Source organism: Schistocerca serialis, unplaced genomic scaffold (assembly GCF_023864345.2).
Source record: "Schistocerca serialis cubense isolate TAMUIC-IGC-003099 unplaced genomic scaffold, iqSchSeri2.2 HiC_scaffold_548, whole genome shotgun sequence".
Classification (NCBI taxonomy): domain Eukaryota; kingdom Metazoa; phylum Arthropoda; class Insecta; order Orthoptera; family Acrididae; genus Schistocerca; species Schistocerca serialis.
Genome location: NW_026048133.1, coordinates 55,001 through 61,965, shown reverse-complemented (window position 1 = coordinate 61,965; position 6,965 = coordinate 55,001). Strand labels below are relative to the sequence as shown.

Genomic DNA, 6,965 nt, shown 5'->3' with positions numbered 1-6,965 from the left:
CCTAACCTACGTTGTACCTTAACCTAACCTACGTTGTACCTTAACCTAACCTACGTTGTACCTTAACCTAACCTACGTTGTACCTTAACCTAACCTACGTTGTACCTTAACCTAACCTACGTTGTACCTTAACCTAACCTACGTTGTGCCTTAACCTAACCTACGTTGTGCCTTAACCTAACCTACGTTGTGCCTTAACCTAACCTACGTTGTGCCTTAACCTAACCTACGTTGTGCCTTAACCTAACCTACGTTGTGCCTTAACCTAACCTACGTTGTGCCTTAACCTAACCTATGTTGTGCCTTAACCTAACCTATGTTGTGCCTTAACCTAACCTATGTTGTGCCTTAACCTAACCTATGTTGTGCCTTAACCTAACCTATGTTGTGCCTTAACCTAACCTATGTTGTGCCTTAACCTAACCTATGTTGTGCCTTAACCTAACCTATGTTGTGCCTTAACCTAACCTATGTTGTGCCTTAACCTAACCTATGTTGTGCCTTAACCTAACCTATGTTGTGCCTTAACCTAACCTATGTTGTGCCTTAACCTAACCTATGTTGTGCCTTAACCTAACCTACGTTGTGCCTTAACCTAACCTACGTTGTGCCTTAACCTAACCTACGTTGTGCCTTAACCTAACCTACGTTGTGCCTTAACCTAACCTACGTTGTGCCTTAACCTAACCTACGTTGTGCCTTAACCTAACCTACGTTGTGCCTTAACCTAACCTACGTTGTGCCTTAACCTAACCTACGTTGTGCCTTAACCTAACCTACGTTGTGCCTTAACCTAACCTACGTTGTGCCTTAACCTAACCTATGTTGTGCCTTAACCTAACCTATGTTGTGCCTTAACCTAACCTATGTTGTGCCTTAACCTAACCTATGTTGTGCCTTAACCTAACCTATGTTGTGCCTTAACCTAACCTATGTTGTGCCTTAACCTAACCTATGTTGTGCCTTAACCTAACCTATGTTGTGCCTTAACCTAACCTATGTTGTGCCTTAACCTAACCTATGTTGTGCCTTAACCTAACCTATGTTGTGCCTTAACCTAACCTACGTTGTGCCTTAACCTAACCTACGTTGTGCCTTAACCTAACCCATATTGTACCTTAACCTAACCCATATTGTACCTTAACCTAACCCATATTGTACCTTAACCTAACCCATATTGTACCTTAACGTAACCTAATTTGTGCCTTAACGTAACCTAATTTGTGCCTTAACGTAACCTAATTTGTGCCTTAACGTAACCTAATTTGTGCCTTAACGTAACCTAATTTGTGCCTTAACGTAACCTAATTTGTGCCTTAACGTAACCTAATTTGTGCCTTAACGTAACCTAATTTGTGCCTTAACGTAACCTAATTTGTGCCTTAACGTAACCTAATTTGTGCCTTAACGTAACCTAATTTGTGCCTTAACGTAACCTAATTTGTGCCTTAACGTAACCTAATTTGTGCCTTAACGTAACCTAATTTGTGCCTTAACGTAACCTAATTTGTGCCTTAACGTAACCTAATTTGTGCCTTAACGTAACCTAATTTGTGCCTTAACGTAACCCATGTTGTGCCTTAACGTAACCCATGTTGTGCCTTAACGTAACCCAATTTGTGCCTTAACGTAACCCATGTTGTGCCTTAACCTAACCTATATTGTGCCTCAACCTAACCTATATTGCGCCTTAACCTGACGCACGTTGTCGCTGAACCTGCTCTGTAATTGTTATGCAACTCGTTAAATTAGTGTAGTGTTGCCTAACCGCAACCCTCGCAATATAGTTCGCTATTCGCACTGCCCGGTCCCCTGTGTATCGCGTCATGTTAAACACCTTGCAGGTGTTGCTGACTTTCCACATGCTCCTGCTATACACTGTAATGTGGATAGCAGCAGGACGTACATGCCCCCCCCCCTTCCCCCCTGCCTTCGCAAGCTGGTCGTTGAGAAGTTTGCATGTTCAATGCCCTTCGCATGCCGACGTACTCAGCCTACGTTGTGGTACGGCCTGTCACCTGTCCGCCGATGTACGCAAAACCCACAAACTGTACTGCACATTGGTCCGTATGTACTGAATGATACATCGTGGCACATGTGTGACCGTACGACGACTGCGCCTAGCAACGGCAGACCATACAGTCCAAATATTGTGCACGCAGCTACGTGTCGTCTCCCTATAAGAGCTGGATTGCAGTGTGGTACGCCATTCAGACGTGTGGGAGGAACGGACGCCCTGGATGGCGATCAGCATGAGCAGTCTGTTGATGTAGTGGAGCGTGTATTCGGACGTAGTCGTCTCTTCTCACACACCGTGATAGCATGTTGCACCGCGTTCCACATCTGCGACATCCTGCAGAGGCCGGCTGACAGTCGTTCGCGCAATGGACACCGCATACGTACGGGGGCTACCTTCCACGTGTTCTCGAGGCGTGCACATGTTGTTGCGTCTATGTGGGCAGACGTAGTGTGTTGTGACACCTGACACAGGCATGCAATACTCGTTGCAAATGGCGATGGACGTCTACGTTTGCTGGTGACGTTACGCAAATGAACAACAGGTAACCCGTTGTGGTGCGGTTGTTCTCGCTAGAGGTGAATCAGTGTTGGCGACGATCGGTCGAGCTATTAACCGGTTGTTTCAGGGATACCCACCATGCCCACGAACGTGAAAGGGGACCCACCATGCCCACGAACGCGAAAGGGGATCTGGGTGTGAGGCGATACGCGGCGGTGGCTGGGTGGGACCGTCCCCGGCCGGTGAGGGGGGGCCGCCCGGCGTGCTGGCAGCGCGGTGCGTGGGCGCACGCGCTACAGCCGGCTGGTGGGGGCGGCCAGTGGCAGGCGCGCCGGCCGACGGACGCGGCAGGCGGCGCAGCTGCGCGCCGGCGCCCCCTGCTCGCGGCGCCTTGCGGCCAAAGTAGGTCCTCGCGGGCCCGGTGCGAAGCGCGGTGGCCATCTGCAGTGTGCTGGTCCGATTGAGGACTGTGTGCGCTGAGGATGCGCCGCCGCCCGGCGCTCGGCGCCGCGACGCCGTCTGCTGCTCGGTCGCCCCAGCGGTTCTCGCAGGTGGTTTGTATCGCAGCTGTGCGGACGTGTTGGCGCGTGCGCTGTGCTGGGAGAGTTCGCTTCGGCACCCAAGTGGGGCTTTTGTCCTTCTGTGGCGCTGGCGTTGGAGCTGCCGGTCACCGTAGGTGGCGCGTGTTGTCTCCCGCCGGCAATGCCACGACAGCACGCTCCCGGGCCTCTGTCGGCAGCGGCAAGCTCAGTTGGGAGCACGGGTGGTCGCACCTAAAGCGTCTACTCGCCTAACTCCGGGCGATTGCGCCTCTCTCGAACCCGACCAAGTACTTAGGACGGCGCTGCGCGCCGCCGGGACCTGAGAGGGTTTCGAGGTGTGTTGTGCAGGGGAGCTCAGCCTCCTCCTGTTTGCAGAATAATTGAGCGGACGCTTGCGTGTTCGCGCGGGCCCCCGGGACACACTCCCGGGCGGCCGGCTGCTCAGCTCTAGTTGACGCAGCTCCCTGGTTGATCCTGCCAGTAGTCATATGCTTGTCTCAAAGATTAAGCCATGCATGTCTCAGTACAAGCCGCATTAAGGTGAAACCGCGAATGGCTCATTAAATCAGTTATGGTTCCTTAGATCGTACCCACGTTACTTGGATAACTGTGGTAATTCTAGAGCTAATACATGCAAACAGAGTCCCGACCAGAGATGGAAGGGACGCTTTTATTAGATCAAAACCAATCGGTCGGCTCGTCCGGTCCGTTTGCCTTGGTGACTCTGAATAACTTTGGGCTGATCGCACGGTCCTCGTACCGGCGACGCATCTTTCAAATGTCTGCCTTATCAACTGTCGATGGTAGGTTCTGCGCCTACCATGGTTGTAACGGGTAACGGGGAATCAGGGTTCGATTCCGGAGAGGGAGCCTGAGAAACGGCTACCACATCCAAGGAAGGCAGCAGGCGCGCAAATTACCCACTCCCGGCACGGGGAGGTAGTGACGAAAAATAACGATACGGGACTCATCCGAGGCCCCGTAATCGGAATGAGTACACTTTAAATCCTTTAACGAGTATCTATTGGAGGGCAAGTCTGGTGCCAGCAGCCGCGGTAATTCCAGCTCCAATAGCGTATATTAAAGTTGTTGCGGTTAAAAAGCTCGTAGTTGGATTTGTGTCCCACGCTGTTGGTTCACCGCCCGTCGGTGTTTAACTGGCATGTATCGTGGGACGTCCTGCCGGTGGGGCGAGCCGAAGGCGTGCGACCGCCTCGTGCGTGCTCGTGCGTCCCGAGGCGGACCCCGTTGAAATCCTACCAGGGTGCTCTTTATTGAGTGTCTCGGTGGGCCGGCACGTTTACTTTGAACAAATTAGAGTGCTTAAAGCAGGCAAGCCCGCCTGAATACTGTGTGCATGGAATAATGGAATAGGACCTCGGTTCTATTTTGTTGGTTTTCGGAACCCGAGGTAATGATTAATAGGGACAGGCGGGGGCATTCGTATTGCGACGTTAGAGGTGAAATTCTTGGATCGTCGCAAGACGAACAGAAGCGAAAGCATTTGCCAAGTATGTTTTCATTAATCAAGAACGAAAGTTAGAGGTTCGAAGGCGATCAGATACCGCCCTAGTTCTAACCATAAACGATGCCAGCCAGCGATCCGCCGCAGTTCCTCCGATGACTCGGCGGGCAGCCTCCGGGAAACCAAAGCTTTTGGGTTCCGGGGGAAGTATGGTTGCAAAGCTGAAACTTAAAGGAATTGACGGAAGGGCACCACCAGGAGTGGAGCCTGCGGCTTAATTTGACTCAACACGGGAAACCTCACCAGGCCCGGACACCGGAAGGATTGACAGATTGATAGCTCTTTCTTGATTCGGTGGGTGGTGGTGCATGGCCGTTCTTAGTTGGTGGAGCGATTTGTCTGGTTAATTCCGATAACGAACGAGACTCTAGCCTGCTAACTAGTCGCGTGACATCCTTCGTGCTGTCAGCGATTACTTTTCTTCTTAGAGGGACAGGCGGCTTCTAGCCGCACGAGATTGAGCAATAACAGGTCTGTGATGCCCTTAGATGTTCTGGGCCGCACGCGCGCTACACTGAAGGAATCAGCGTGTCTTCCTAGGCCGAAAGGTCGGGGTAACCCGCTGAACCTCCTTCGTGCTAGGGATTGGGGCTTGCAATTGTTCCCCATGAACGAGGAATTCCCAGTAAGCGCGAGTCATAAGCTCGCGTTGATTACGTCCCTGCCCTTTGTACACACCGCCCGTCGCTACTACCGATTGAATGATTTAGTGAGGTCTTCGGACTGGTACGCGGCATTGACTCTGTCGTTGCCGATGCTACCGGAAAGATGACCAAACTTGATCATTTAGAGGAAGTAAAAGTCGTAACAAGGTTTCCGTAGGTGAACCTGCGGAAGGATCATTACCGACTAGACTGCATGTCTTTCGATGTGCGTGTCGTGTCGCGCAACACGCAGCTACCTGTACGGCTCGCAGTAGCCGTGCGCCGCGTGCGGAACCACGCGTTCGTCTCAAAACTAACGGCAATGTTGTGTGGTACGAGCGCTGAAGCGCTGGAGCGGCTGGCCTGCGGCACCTGGCGCCTGGCGCCGGTTTTGAATGACTTTCGCCCGACTGCCTGTCCGCTCCGGTGTGGAGCCGTACGACGCCCATCGGCCGTGAGGCCGTTGGACACTGAACGCTGGAACAGGGCCGCCACACGCCTCAGTCCCGCCTATGCAACTGTCTCGAAAGAGATGGTGGAAGCTATGAAAAGATCACCCAGGACGGTGGATCACTCGGCTCGTGGGTCGATGAAGAACGCAGCAAATTGCGCGTCGACATGTGAACTGCAGGACACATGAACATCGACGTTTCGAACGCACATTGCGGTCCATGGATTCCGTTCCCGGGCCACGTCTGGCTGAGGGTCGGCTACGTATACTGAAGCGCGCGGCGTTTGCCCCGCTTCGCAGACCTGGGAGTGTCGTGGCCGCCTGTGGGGCCGGCCGCGTCTCCTTAAACGTGCGATGCGCGCCCGTCGCCTGGCGGTTCGCATACCGGTACTTACTCGGTAGCGTGCACAGCCGGCTGGCGGTGTGGCGTGCGACACCTCGTACAACGACCTCAGAGCAGGCGAGACTACCCGCTGAATTTAAGCATATTACTAAGCGGAGGAAAAGAAACTAACAAGGATTCCCCCAGTAGCGGCGAGCGAACAGGGAAGAGTCCAGCACCGAACCCCGCAGGCTGCCGCCTGTCGTGGCATGTGGTGTTTGGGAGGGTCCACTACCCCGACGCCTCGCGCCGAGCCCAAGTCCAACTTGAATGAGGCCACGGCCCGTAGAGGGTGCCAGGCCCGTAGCGGCCGGTGCGAGCGTCGGCGGGACCTCTCCTTCGAGTCGGGTTGCTTGAGAGTGCAGCTCCAAGTGGGTGGTAAACTCCATCTGAGACTAAATATGACCACGAGACCGATAGCGAACAAGTACCGTGAGGGAAAGTTGAAAAGAACTTTGAAGAGAGAGTTCAAAAGTACGTGAAACCGTTCTGGGGTAAACGTGAGAAGTCCGAAAGGTCGAACGGGTGAGATTCACGCCCATCCGGCCACTGGCCTCCGCCCTCGGCAGATGGGGCCGGCCGCCCGCGCGGAGCAATTCGCGGCGGGGTCGTGTCCGGTTGCCTTTCCACTCGCCGCGGGGCGGGGCCGTTCCGGTGTGCGGTGGGCCGCACTTCTCCCCTAGTAGGACGTCGCGACCCGCTGGGTGCCGGCCTACGGCCCGGGTGCGCAGCCTGTCCTTCCGCGGGCCTCGGTTCGCGTCTGTTGGGCAGAGCCCCGGTGTCCTGGCTGGCTGCCCGGCGGTATATCTGGAGGAGTCGATTCGCCCCTTTGGGCGCTCGGGCTCCCGGCAAGCGCGCGCGGTTCTTCCCGGATGACGGACCTACCTGGCCCGGCCCCGGACC

At 54.1% G+C, this 6,965-nt stretch overlaps 3 non-coding genes across 3 annotated transcripts in view; all 3 read left to right on the top strand.

The window, feature by feature from the left end:
• Window positions 1-3,521: 3,521 nt before the first annotated feature.
• Window positions 3,522-5,430, top strand: LOC126447909 (small subunit ribosomal RNA). The gene has a single exon (XR_007583929.1). It is a non-coding gene; the product is annotated as a small subunit ribosomal RNA (ribosomal RNA).
• Window positions 5,431-5,783: 353 nt separating this feature from the next.
• Window positions 5,784-5,938, top strand: LOC126447919 (5.8S ribosomal RNA). Its single transcript, XR_007583937.1, has one exon. It is a non-coding gene; the product is annotated as a 5.8S ribosomal RNA (ribosomal RNA).
• A 188-nt stretch (window positions 5,939-6,126) lies between these two features.
• The window catches only part of LOC126447913 (large subunit ribosomal RNA), a 4,222-nt gene continuing 3,383 nt past the window's right edge, over window positions 6,127-6,965 (top strand). Inside the window, exon 1 of the ribosomal RNA XR_007583932.1 lies at window positions 6,127-6,965. This exon is cut by the window's right edge and continues 3,383 nt beyond it. This is a non-coding gene — a ribosomal RNA (large subunit ribosomal RNA).